The 13783-nt window shown below is 43.3% G+C and overlaps 1 protein-coding gene across 14 annotated transcripts in view; it reads right to left on the bottom strand.

The window, feature by feature from the left end:
- Positions 1-7016, bottom strand: part of NPL (N-acetylneuraminate pyruvate lyase) — a 43247-nt gene extending 36231 nt beyond the window's left edge. For 4 of the 14 annotated variants that reach the window (XM_008978395.4, XM_008978391.5, XM_014342097.4 and 1 more), the window contains exons 1-3: positions 4298-7016; positions 2863-2967; positions 1922-1976 (exon numbers count right to left, since the gene is read on the bottom strand). The gene's annotated coding sequence lies outside the window, so the exon portion shown is untranslated. Of the gene's footprint in view, positions 1-1921; positions 1977-2862; positions 2968-3963 lie in introns of all 14 variants that reach the window. The other 10 variants (XM_055110739.2, XM_008978393.4, XM_055110741.2 and 7 more) reach the window with 6 other exon arrangements.
- Between the last annotated feature and the right edge of the window lie 6767 nt (positions 7017-13783).

Below are 13783 nucleotides of genomic sequence, written 5' to 3' on the forward strand. Positions count from 1 at the left end.
GCTTAATTCTATTGAGGAGGAAACTTTTAAGACAGGAGAGGGTAGACTTGAGAAAATACTACGTGGACAGTCTCCCATTTTATCTACACAGATGATGGAAGCAATCTAAAACCTCAAAGGATAGAGGTTAACAGCAGCAGACCCAAGAAAGAGCTTGAACCTAACTCAAGTAAGTAAAACATACAGTGAATTATAGTCATGCCTCAGTATACACAGAAGATCAGTTCCAGGACCTTCGTGTATACCAAAATCCATGCCTACTCAAGTCACACAGTCAGCCCCAGCCTGGCATATGAGAATTCTGCATCCTGCAAATACTGATTTTCTATCCGTATTTGGTTGAAAAAAATCTGTGTAAATGGACCTGCACACTTCAAACCCACGTAATTCAAGGGTCAACTGTACTATTACTTAAACTGAAATATGGTCATAAAAGGGGATATTTTCTCTTCCCATTGTCTTCATTCTTAGAATCTCACCTAAAACAAGCCTGTCTTAAGGTTTCATCATGATTTACATAACTACCTTCAGATTTACCTATCTTTTCATATCCTAATTTTGCCCAGTTTTGTCCAGTTTTCCTAGTTCTAGTTAACCATGTAGACTGCATATTCACCTCCCTCTTCCCCACTATAGCAGGCTCCCAGGACAGGGATGTTTCATTTGCCTTTGCTCTCTGCAGTGAGCCCTCTGCTTGACACCAGGTGTTCAATTCAAGAGCGAAGAATATGTGGGTGACTGAACGAGGTGTTCAGACTGTGACTGGATGATGGCTTCCACAGATGGGTAGCGCACTGCTGGAAGAGTCCAACTCACACCACTCATTTGGGGCCAAAGGATCTCTCACCATCTGGCAGAGAGTGTACCTGCCCATAATCAGTGTAAAAGACTCTGGATGGGCCACAAGAAGCAACAGAGCAGACTGGTTAACAGCCTCAGTTCCACAGGCAGACCAACTGGTTCAACTCGCAGCTCTGACATTTGCTAGTTCTAGAAGCATTATTGTTTTTTGAGCTATAAGACATAAAAAGCCACAAATGCAATTTCAGACCACAAATTTAATGTCTAACAATTGAAAATGAAAATAAAATATAATCAGATAGTATTTGATGACAATTCTACAAAAGATAGTGGTCTTGTAGCAAATAAACTGATGTCTGTAGGTGACCAACAAGAAGGGTTATGCTATAGTTCTGACATTACTGGCACATTCAAAAACGCAGTGCCCACTATACTTAAATCTAACCCACATAATGTGGTACTTAGTTATGAGCTATCTTGTTTTGTTTGCTCTTCTAATTGTTCATCTTATCTTCCCAAATAGGAGAATAAACTTCTGAAGTACAGAGACCATATCTTCTATTTTTCTTCCCAAAGAGTCTTGGCTCAGGTAAGCCCCTGAGAAACACTGACTGTTTTCAGTAGAAAGACAACACGATACTTTCCTTGCAAACAGACATGTTCTCAGCAAGAGTTGCTCCTAAAATCAAGACCAAGTCCTGCATGTAGCTTTGCTCTGTATTTCCTAGTTCAAACATGAGACTAAAAGCAGATTGGAAGTTTAGAAAGATGAATCCAATAACCTGGCCCATGGGAAAACACAAGATAAGAAATCATAAGATGTGGCTCTAATCACTCTTTGAGCTTCATGTGACCACCCTCAGTACAATAAGCAGGCCACTTAGCCTCTGAGCCTTAAAGGCCCATAACCTAAGCCATCTCCCCACTGGAGGGATGTTTAAGCATCAAAGGAGATTGATGCTATGCCTGCTGTATATCTTCACCTAGCACTCCCACAAGCATCGCAACTTAACATGCCCAAAGGGAACCTGCCATCTCCTTTGTTCCTTACTGTAGAGGGGTGAGAGGGCCAGCTCTGGAGTCAGACCTCATGGATCTGCATCCTGGCTCCACCACTTACCAGGTAGGTGACCTTGAGCCCATTAAGTAACCTCTTTCTGCTTCAGTTTCCCCTTCTGTAAATGAGGATAATAGTAATTATATTTCATAGGGTTGAGAGAATTAAATGAACTAATTCATGTAAAGTGATTAACAACAATGCTAGGCACATAGTGAGTACGTGTTCAGTGCTCTCCATGAAGTCTTGCCTGATGTGTATAGGACAGTAGAAAATGCTATCATGCCCTTACCAGCATCATCTTCCCAGTCATCTTTGCTCTGCTGGTGCCTCCTTTCCAACACTCACTACTCTTGTCTATTTAGGGACTAAGTCATTTCAATTCTGTTATCTTCTTCCCCTGCTATTCCTCCTTTCCTCCTTTCGCCTTTATAATTTTTCCCTTCATTACCTCTTATCTAGACAAATAGGCAAAACCCCAGGTCCACAGGGCCCAAGAAGGTTCAAGTGATAAGAGTCCTGAGAGCTTGAGTCAGCATTAAACATCTCCTAAATCCAACACTACTAGGCTGTTCAGGCTAAATAAAACTCCGTAGTCTTGTGCTTTTGCCTGCATTTATTTGATACTAAGGACGGTAACACTGATGTTCTTAGAATCATCAGAAGCTCAAATTGGCAGTTTTATATGTCTTTGATGGAAAGAAATAAAACTAATTACCACAAATGTAGTTTGATTAGTCAAAAATTCAAAACAAGGGGCCGTTGGGAGTGTAGGATAGGGGTTAGGAATCACTGTCCTAATCCCTCTTCTCTTCTTCAATCCACATCAGCTGTCAGATTAATCTTCCAGTAACACCAGCATTTCTGGTCTTGTCTTTGTCCTGTTTAGAAAATGCCAGTAGGCTAAAGACCCAGCTCCCTGGGGTCTGGGTCTCTATTGAAATCTTCGTGCCTGCACTGTACTTGCCCAGCTGAACAAACTGTTTGCTGTTCCTCCTACCTACCTTTCACTGTTTGTCTGCTTGCCTTTGTTCCTGTGGTTCTCTCACTTCAATCTCTTCGGTCTGATCAACTTTTAAAGCTCACTTTATCCATTCCAGCAGGTATAGCTTAAAAACAAAAACAAAAACAAAAAAACCTCTCATTTTAAAAACCAGGGGATTTCCTGATACCCCAGCCGAAAATAATTTCTTAAGCCTCAGAATTCCCCCAAAGAGTGGCTTTTCATTAAAAACCTTACATCAGAGTTATTAAGCAGGGTGGTTTTGGCTCCTCTCCTAGACTGTCTGCCATCTGGGGGCAATGGCAGCTTGGAAAATTTCTTTGCACAGATAACTACACTACGTAAAATTTGCTGCCTTTGCAAACTTTGAAACGCCTACAGGAAGAAATGGGATAAAAACGACTTTGGCCGGGCGCGGTGGCTCAAGCCTGTAATCCCAGCACTTTGGGAGGCCGAGGCGGGCGGATCACCTGAGGTCAGGAGTTCGAGACCAGCCTGAACAACATGGCCAAACCCCGTCTCTACTAAAAATACAAAATTAGCCGGGCGTGGTGGCGGGCGCCTGTAGTCCCAGCTACTCGGGAGGCTGAGGCAGGAGCATGGCGTGAACCTGGGAGGCGGAGCTTGCAGTGAGCCGAGATAGCGCCACTGCAGTCCGTCCTGGGCGACAAGAGCGAGACTCCGTCTCAAAAACAACAACAACAACAACAACAACAACAACAACAAAAAGACTTTAACAGAGAATGATCAGTATTTTTAAGATTCAAGTTTTTAATAAACTTGGGAATGTTATGCTTTGAAGCATAACAGATAATTATCAATATTTTTAAGATTCAAGTTTTAGATAAACTTGGGAATGTTATGCTTTGAAGTTTTCAGAGCTAGTAGCTAAAGCGAATGGCTCTAATGTTCTCCAGCCTAAGGCTTAACGTGAATTTAGATTATTACTGAAACATTGGGAGGGGGTATTACTCTTGAAATCTTATACCTCCATCCACAGATAAGAACACTTAGTGCAAAGAATTAAAGCTGCCTAAGTCAAATTCTTTTTAAAATGGCAAAGTTGTTTTTTTAAGAGACAGAAAGTGGGGGCAGAATGTACCTCTGGGCAGAGAATATCTTGAGGGACAGGTACTCGGAGAAGAGGAGATACAAATAGGGATTTTTAAAAAAGCAGAAAACCACCAATTTCTCCTCAAGTGAAGGGGGGATGTATCAGGTTTAACTTTAAGCTCTCTTCTGCTCAACTGCTAACTCTATTTTGAGGAAAGGACCTTTGGAGACCCGGCAGATATGCTGTCGGCAAACAATCCGGGGGAGTAAGTTCTTCTGCCCCCGTCTGTCCCTACACTTTTCGCATTCACACCTTCCCCAGATCCGTTTCCCAGCGTATCTGCCTTCCCTCTTTCCTCCGGGTCCGTCAACGTCTCACCCACCCGCGAGTCAGGCCCAGCGCCCCTCCGCCCGAACGCCCAGGTCGTCGGGCCGTCTGCGTCCGTCTGTCCTAGCCCGTGCCGTCGCGGGCCGCGCTCACCCAGGCCTCCGCTATTGTCCGTGCGGCCGCTCCGCCCGGCAGCCGCCGCCGCGCTTTATATCCGCGGCCGCCCGGCTCGGGCCCACGTGCCGCCACGCCAGGGAGCCTGGGGGTTGTAGTTTTGCGCCGCCGCTCGCGAGGCGCGCCCGGAACCGCTGGCCCGGAAACCCCGAAACGTTTTGCACACTGGAGTCTGCTCTTCCTCGGGTGTCACCTGAACAACACGGGCTGAAGTGACTCCGGCGCAGCGCCCCGGCTCCCCGAGGATCGGAAGCATCCGAACGGGCGGCTGGGTGCCCGAGAGCACGCGGCTCACCCGCGCCACGCCGAGTGCAAACCTCCCCCTGCCTCGTCTGCACGCCAGTCCTTCCCGCGTGCAGGCACCTCCTGGGCTCCGCTGCGTCTTAATTTTCCTTCTCTTGCGCAGGGCTCTGCAATCCCCGCTATCTCGTGGTTCTGCGTTGTGAGGTTTGGGCTGCTGTTTCCGAGGCGTACGGAGAATCCCAACTGCCCATCGGCGTTCAGGTCTCTTCGGGTTGACGCCGCTGCACCAGCCCTGCAGACTCTCGTGTTAAAGAGAGATGAGCGAATTTTAAAGTGAATTATCTACTCATACGGGAGCTTTCCTGGCTTCTTTTGGAGAACATTTGAAAGAGTTTTGAAAGGGAAAATTATTTTTAACCCAACCGCCTCTACTTTCAGGAGTATCAGGAGTCTTATTCTAGGATCATGTACTGTGTGAATAAATCAGGAACAGAGCCAGAGACAAGTCCTCAGTTTTCTCTTGCTGATGTGATTCCACCTCAATTTTCCATAAAAGGCGATGGCTGATGCTTATTATTACATTTAGAGAAACTAAATTGTTCAAAGGGCTTTCCAGTTTGCAAAGTGCTTTTAAATGTATTCTAATAGTTCTTTCGTTGCACAGAGCACCAGAGATAATAGCTAATAAGTACTGTGTTCAGTGCTTACTCAGCCTGCACCGTTCTAGCCGTTTTAACATTTAATTCATAAAATAACTCCATTGGTGGGTCCTGTTTTATAAATGTATATATTACAGATGAGCAAGGATCATTCCATTTTACAGATCAGAAACAGGTTTAAAGAGTTGAAGTAATTTGCCAAAAGCCATAGAGCTGGTTAAGCTGTGGTTTGATTTCAAGTAGTCCAGAAGCTTGTGCTTTTAACACTATGTTATCCTACAGGAAAAAAAAAAAAAAAATACAAAAAGAAAAGAAAAAAGAAAAACCCTTAGTTACATGAAGCAAGTTCTCCTAAGGCTGCAGCATGGCTTTTTGTTTTGGTTTGGTTTTTGTAATATTAACAAGAATATTATATCCTAATGGTACAATGAAAGTTTTTTTTTTTTTGGAAAGTCACAGTTTAATAAGTGCAAAATTAAGTATGTCAATACCCAAAAGGTATAGGTCATTAGGCTTAACATTGTCAGCCAACAAACCAATATTCTAAATGCATGAACTAACTACTTTTTGTATAAATATGGTAGTGCAAAGTAATTCCTTATAATAATTTGTTAGTGTCTACCAAGAAGCAGATGCTAAGATGGGATTAGATGTGCAAGAAACTTATTGGGGCAGGGATTTGGAGCAGACAGGAGCAGCCTGCAGACTGATGTAGGGCTGACATCTGTGGAACAAAAGATGGAAGAAAGGAGCATGGAGTAGGGAGAGTCTCACTGCATTCTTACAGTATCCACTCTGTGCCGTTATGAAACTCAGAGCCTATACTGTGAAGTGTTGGGGAGACATTGTTGTTTTAAAATATGGTAAATGCAGTGATAGACTGTACAGAGATATTACAGGAACACTGAGCTCTAATCTGGGCTGAAGGGGGTGGTGTGTGTGTGTGTGTGTGTGTGTGTGTGTGTGTGAAGAGGCAGGAGGGTGTTCCAGAAACGTCTTACTGGGGAAGGTCACAGCCAAGCTAAATATCAGACAATGAGTAGGGCTTAGAAGAAGAGAGGCAGCAAAAGGCTCAGTGCTGAACTGCAGGCCTCTAACCCCCTTCTGATAAGCGGCAGCCTCTGTGAGATTTCTTCTATTATTATGTAGTATTATTTAATCATTAATTTTCTTGCTTTTGTTTCTTGCCCCCAACTCCACTGCAAGGTGTTCAAGGCAGGCATCATGTCCTATTCCTTTGTTTTTCCCACAGTGCGGGACATAGTGTCTATCCAAGTGCAGGCCAAGAGGGTGAGATTTGGAAATATTACTACCATCAACTCTCCTTTGTCTAAAACAAATGTATGTCAGGGTTTTGTATCAGATTTTGTTTGCTACAATTCAAATTTGAAACCCCCTGGTGCAGGGGAAAGAGCTTGGGAGATATGGTGCAATGAACTTGGTCAGAACAGTCATATATTCTATCCTTGGAGCTGGTGGTGATGCCCCCATCACAGGCTCCTGAACTGACTGTGGGTGAGGGGTGGTCCCCCAGAAAGTTTCCCCTTATCTTCTGGTAAGGCTATACTAACCTGAAAAGAGAAAATGGATTTTCAACAACTGAAACACTGCTAAATTGCGGAACACTTATGAAGGAAGGAGACCTAAGTTGGATCTTGAAGTGTTACCCATTGTGTTCCAGTAAAAGGTCTGTCCACAGGTGGACAAGAGTCTGTTCCATTCACTGTGAAGAACGCGTAACCGGGTATGAGAGTCACTTCTGGAAATTCTGGCTTGTAAGGGTGTGTCAATGGGGCTGATGGAAAAGGTAGGGTTTATTTTTTCATCAGAGTCCAGAGGTCTTCAGAGAAGGGAACAGGCCACGAATAGAAGTTGAACTGATTGCTGGCCCTGAGACAAAAACCCTTGTCCTTTAGGGTTTATCTTCTGAGCGTGAGTGCTAACTAGGAGAGGGACATCTCTTGAGAAGGGAAAAGTCCTGTGCATAAGCTTGGTTTCAGAAGACCCTTTGGGATCCCAGGAGGGGGCAGCATAGTGCGGCCATGCTCAGCTGTCTTTTGGCTTAGCCCTTTAGTGAATGCTTACTGGGTTCTTAAGGAGAGAGAGCTAGAAGGAAAAAAATGAGTTGAACACAAGAGATATACTTCTATATTCGGCATTCTTAAACCTAAGATCTGTGACTCCAGATTTTTAAGTAACAACTTTATTGACATATATTTCACTATGATACAATTCATTTAAGTGTATAATAGTTCAGTAGTTTAGTCTATTCACAGAATTGTGCAACTTGTGTCACCATTTTAGAACATTTTCATCACTCCCTCCAAGAAAACCCTAGCCATTAGTAGTCACTCATTTTTCTATTTCCGCCTCCCCACCCCCAGCCGTAAGCAGCCACCAATCTATTTCTTTCTTCTTACTTTTTTTTTTGGTTGCCCAGGCTGGAGTGCAATGATGCAATCTTGGCTCACCACAACCTCTGGCTCCCAGGTTCAAGTGATTCTCCTGCCTCAGCCTCTGGAGTAGCTGGGATTACAGGCATGCGCCACCATGCCAGGCTAATTTTGTATTTTTAGTAGAGGCGGGGTATCTCCATGTTGGTCAGGCTGGTCTCAAACTCCCAACCTCAGGTGATCCGCCCGCCTCAGCCTCCCAAAGTGTTAGGATTACAGGCGTGAGCCACTGTGCCTGGCCGCCACTAATCTATTTCTATAGATTTGCCTGTTCTGGACATTTCATATAAATGGAATTATATGGTGTGTGTGTGTGTGTGTGTGTGTGTGTGTGTGTGTGTGTGTGTGTTTTGAGACAGGCTCTCGCTCTGTTACCTAGGCTAGAGTGCAGTGACATGACCACAGCTCACTGTACCTTTGACCTCCCAGGCTCAAGCTATCCTCCCACCTCAACCTCCTAAGTAGCTGGGACTATAATCGTGTGCTGCATCTGGCTAATTTTCTGTTTATTTTTTGTAGATACAAGGTCTCACTATGTTACCCAGGCTGGTCTCAGACCCCTGAGCCCAAGAAATTGCCGCCTTGACCTCCCAAAGTATGGGATTACAGGCATGAGCCACTTCACCCAGCCATGCTATGTGGTCTTTTGTGTCTGGCTTCTTTCATTTAGCATACATAACGTTTTCAAGATTTATTCATATTGTGGATTGAGTTAGTATCTCATTCCTTTTTATGTCCATTGTGTGGCTATACCACATTTTATTTATCTTTTCCATTGTGACAAGGATGCTTTTCATCTGGCTGACTTCTACTCAGATGCAACCTTCCTAAAAGGGACCTCACTCAGCTCTTCCCAATGTAGGTGACAACCTCTCCTCATAACACCCAGTGCTTTCCTTTCTGATCACAACTTCTTGGTGTGGATGTGGTCTATCTGTTCTGTTTCATGTGACACATATAGTGCCAATACTGCATAAATGGTTGAAATAGTATGGCATGCAGAATGGATGTTGATAACAGAGAGCTATGTGCTGGCTCTGTGGCCTGAACATAGACTTTATCACTGATGGGAGCAGGGTGCCTCCCTGTTGACTAGGGTTAAGGCAACAGTAGGAACCCTCCTGGCCAAGAGGGCTGGTATCACACAGAGAGTAAGGACTGGACAAAGAGGACTGTAATGCCTCTTTGTGACCAAGCAGGATGGATTCCTGGCATAGATTAAATCTAGGGAACATTGTCTTGTTGCTGAGTTTGTGACTTCCTTGTCCTGAATCGTATCTCTAGGCCAATGTGGCCAGTGGGTTACATACACTCTTTTGTCACCACCTAAAAATGGAGAAAACTTTAGAAAATATGGGCCTAGTTTGACCATTAGCAAGGAGAACACTGAGGGTGCTATGAGTTGTAAACAGAAGAGAAAGTTACGAATATTAATTTTGCCTACAGGGCTTCTTTGACAATATTCAAATAATTACAGAGGCAAAACTTCCCTTTGAAGGATGTGCGACCTGTTTTAGCTATTGCCGACAAGGACATTAGACCTTTGGGAAGCACAAAAGTGAGTTACATTCTGCTTGTGACAGTATTGTAAAAGGTCCCCTGGAGATCTTAAGGAGTAATGAGCATGTTTTCTAAAAACATTCCAAAGCTCAGCAGCCACTTATATTATGAATAAGGTAAAAACTCACCGCTAGGTGACAGTCTATCAGCAGAAATTGCTCCTTTATGACTCTTTCTAGAATGAAAATTTCTGGGGACATCAGGGAAGAACAAAAGTATTAGATAATAGTTTTCTGCTCCCATTCTGTGTACTCCTCCTGTGCAGTTTACTCCCTCAGTTTTAAATGTTCTTCTTCAATCTCTGCCTCTCTCTCATTTATATTAAAATAATGAAAATATGTTGTATAGAAACAGAAATGAGACATGGAAAATTAACACTTGCCTCCTGTCCCATACTGGTTTTGTTTTTGTTTTTGTTTTTTTTGTTTTTGACATAATCTTGCTGAGTGCAGTGGTGTGATCTCCGCTCACTGCAACCTCCACCTCCTGGGTTCAAGCGATTTCCCTGCCTCAGCCTCCCAAGTAGCTGGGACTACAGGAGGGCACCACCACCATGCCCGGCTAATTCTTTTTGTATTTTAGTAGAGATGGGATTTCACCATGTTGGCCAAGATGGTCTCAATCTCCTGACCTCGTCGTGATCCTCCCACCTCGGCCTCCCAAGGTGCTGGGATTATAGGCGTGAGCCACCATGCCCGGTTGGTTCTTTGGGTTTTTAAAATAAACATACCTGTAAGAAGAGTACACCTAGTGCTCTTGACTTTTCAATGTGTAGAATATACTGTAAAATACAGTTCAAGTTTAGTTTATAAGTATTTTCTCTCTCATGAATAAAACTCTATGTTTCCTTCAGCATTTGAGGTAAAAGTGGGACAATTAGGAGAAATAAATTTTAGGTCTTTTATGAAGAACTTCACTTTATATCTCTTTTGAATGAAGGAAAAACTCCCTGGAAAAAGTTCAGAGTGTGAAATTTGAAATTTAACTTGGTGCCACCTGAGGCTGGTTTGATTCTCGGTAACTGCTGTATTTAGGCACTAAGAGTCAGGGCTCTAGGAAGCTTAGATCCCTCCTGGGCAAATGTGACTGATCTTGTCCCTCCTTTTCCCTTTTGCCCAAGCCTGCAGGGCGCTGTTAGCCTGGACTAGCACACTCAGATTCCATCTTTCAGAGTGGTTTCCCTAGTCGCCATTGGCCTGGTTCACTGGTGCCTAATGAAAAGCTCCAAGAGGTTATTCCAAAGTCTCTCGTGTTACTCCTGTGCTCCATATCTCAGTTTTAGGTATTCTGTTATCTCTGTAACCTAAATTCTGTTATTTCTGAAAGAAAAACATACAATGTATATTCATGCATTTAAAGATAGACCAAGTAGGCACAAAAAAAGGCAAAATGTGGAATGCTTTTTATTCAGTTCTTCCATTTGTATGAAAAGGAAAAAAGAGGTGTGTGTAGGGATATACTTGTATATGTGCACATATTTCTAGAAGGATACCAGTGATGTTCAAAATATTTAACAACTGGTTCAGCACTGACACACAGGGATGGATGCTGGTTTTAGAGTTCTAGGGATCCTGGAGTTCCCCTAACATTTATGCTTTCACCCTGTAATGACGGTCAAGACTCTGGGCGGCAGCACTCCAAGACCATGCCAGGCAGCCACCAACTGCTTCTCTGAGGGGGCTGAGGCAGAAGGGACTTATTTTTCAATGTGCCCTTTAGTGCTGTTTGAAAGGTTATTTTTTGTTTGAATTCTATTTATGTGCACATAGGTAGATTTTCATTTTGTTTAGCTTAGGAGATAAGTCTTATTTTTAGAATTTGTTTGCAGACATTTCTGTCTAGTTATTTGCCTCCGGCCTGTCTCCAGCCTCAGGGCCATTTCCTTTAGTTCCGTTTTGCTGACTCCTCCACTGAGAGCTCTCCTTAAGCTTCTTAAGCCCCTCTGTTTGAGGGGAAGGGAAGGCCTGGCTGAACTCCCTCTCATCATCTCTCAGTTGCCCCCAACCCCAACACTGGTGTCTGAGTCTCCTTTTATTACTTATCTTGGGCCTCTTGTCTTTCCATCTACCAGACCTCAATTCCATTATTAACCAGTATAGGCATCACTCTGCTTAATCTTGTGATCAGAAAATAAGTGCTTTTTTTTTGGTGTTCCCACAACTTTTGTGCATATGGAGAATTAGGTTTCCTATACACACCAGCCCTAATGAGAATAGTTATTATATTAGTGGTAATACTCACGTGGCATTGGCTTGAGCCTCCACCTGCCTAATGCAGACACACTGCTCCCTTCCAACTTCCCATTATTACTGGGAGGCATGATATAGTGATCCCTGCAATGTGCTTCCTCTCTTGCCTGTTCTTCCACTTTAAGCTTCTTGTTGACCCCCTGCCACGAGGCCACTGGGGGGCAGTGTCTCGTCTCAGTCAAAGTTGCTTTCTCCCTGTGCCCCACGGCCATCAACCACACTGTTCCTAAGTTGTGGAGAGAAGCCTCTTCTCTTCCACTTTGCCTCACATTTTTTCACGTGGGCCCCAAAAGAGCATGACAAGTGTTCATTGTCTCACTTGAGCCCCTTCCCTCGCTACCTGCAGATTCTGTCCCTGTAGAGGTCAAGCATGAGTCTATGGAGCAAGTACAGGGAACCAAAGTCACCCCATACTCATCCCAAGGCTGTCCTTTCCCACTCTCCTTTCTCCACCCTAAGATACCACGAGACCATTTTCCAGCAGTCCTCTTCCCTTCAGGCTAATCAGCACCTACAGCCAGGTCAACTGCTCCCTTAGATTTACCAGACCAAGTTGACTCTTTGTGGTGGTCACTACTGGGCTCAAGCTGATAGCCTGGCCATGCATATTCTGTTAATGCTTATCTCACTGTGTGGCAATTGTCTGCAGACATGTCTGCTTCCCCTGTTAGACTGTGGCTTCCTTGAATGCGAGCTCCTAACTGTGTGGTGTTCATTTTTATATCTCCAGCATGCAGTCCCCTGTCTGTTACACAGCTGACCTTGATAAATATTTTTGAAAGAATAAATGAACACAGCCCAATTAGCATAGATATGCAGAAAGAAACAGCCCATCTTTGCCAAAAGGATATTCAGGCAACACATGCAGAGGGAGAGAAGCTCTTCTTAAAGAGGACCCACTTTCTTATAGAGCAGCCACTCATAGCTCTCTAGACTCCTTGGACCCTCAGGGTTAGAGAAGACCCAGGGTTAGAACAGCACTTTTGGGGGAGGTTTCATTGACCTTGTTTTGAAACAATAACATGTTGAACGGCCAGGTGACTAGTTAACATTTTATTGTGTACCTGCCAGTTGAAAAAAACAAGGTCAAAAACACAAAAGGATAGAACATGGCAAAACATACTGATTAGACAGGGGAAAGCAGATGACACACAGGGACAGGACATTTTATTTGTATCATTCCAAATTCAGAGAAATATAATTAACTCAATGCTCGATTCACCTAAGTTTTTATAGCAGAAGTGAATGTGACAGATTGAGGCACAAATTTGTTGATGCTGAATATTGGGCATTTCTTCTCTTATTATTTACTAGACATAATCTGATGTCATGTGATAGACCACAATATGTAAATGACTTCAATCAGGAAAAAAGATGACTTATGTAAGTCTATCTGACTTTATTCTCTACACATACTGAGAAGCAAACCCATTAATTAGAGCCTAGGCAGAAACTCTTCAAGTAGTGTGTGAAACAAACAGAGGTATTAATTATGGTAATAATAATACTTAATGCTTCCTTAAAGGCATGATAGTTACAGAAATTGGGAAAAATAAGAATACTCCAGCAGGCTTACAGACACTCAGTGGCAATATCACAAATAATCATAATCACAATAATTTCAGAAATGAGGAAGCAGAGAGAGGGGGAGAGGTGTTAAACAATTTGTTGAACATCACACAGCTGGTAAGGAGTCTCTCTAATTCCAAAGCATGACTTCTTTCCTGTACCTCCCCAATTAGAGAATGCCTCCCCAATTAGAGAATGTTATAGTGTAAAATCATCAGAGGAAAAATGTGGTTTCCGGTGATTTTTAAAACGGTATTGTCTGGTCACTTGTTCTTGTTTCCCTGTTCTGCATAACAGTTATGCACCCCATAAGGACGTTTTGGTCAATAATGGGCCATATATATGGTAGTGGTCCTGTAAGATTATAATGGACTTGGAAAATCCCCATTGCCTAGTAACGTAGCTGTTGTCACATAGCACACTCCCATGGGTGTGGTGATGCTGGTGTAAACAAACCTACCACACTGCCAGCCTTATGAAAGTATAGTACATACAATTATGTACAGTATATAATACTTCATAATGATAATAAACAAGTGTTCCTTATGTGTTTACTATACTTTTAATTGTTATTTTAGAGGGTACTGCTTCTACTTATATTTTTAAAACTTAACTGTAAAAGCACCTCAGGCAG

The sequence above is a fragment of the Pan paniscus genome, chromosome 1 (assembly GCF_029289425.2).
Source record: "Pan paniscus chromosome 1, NHGRI_mPanPan1-v2.0_pri, whole genome shotgun sequence".
NCBI lineage: Eukaryota > Metazoa > Chordata > Mammalia > Primates > Hominidae > Pan > Pan paniscus.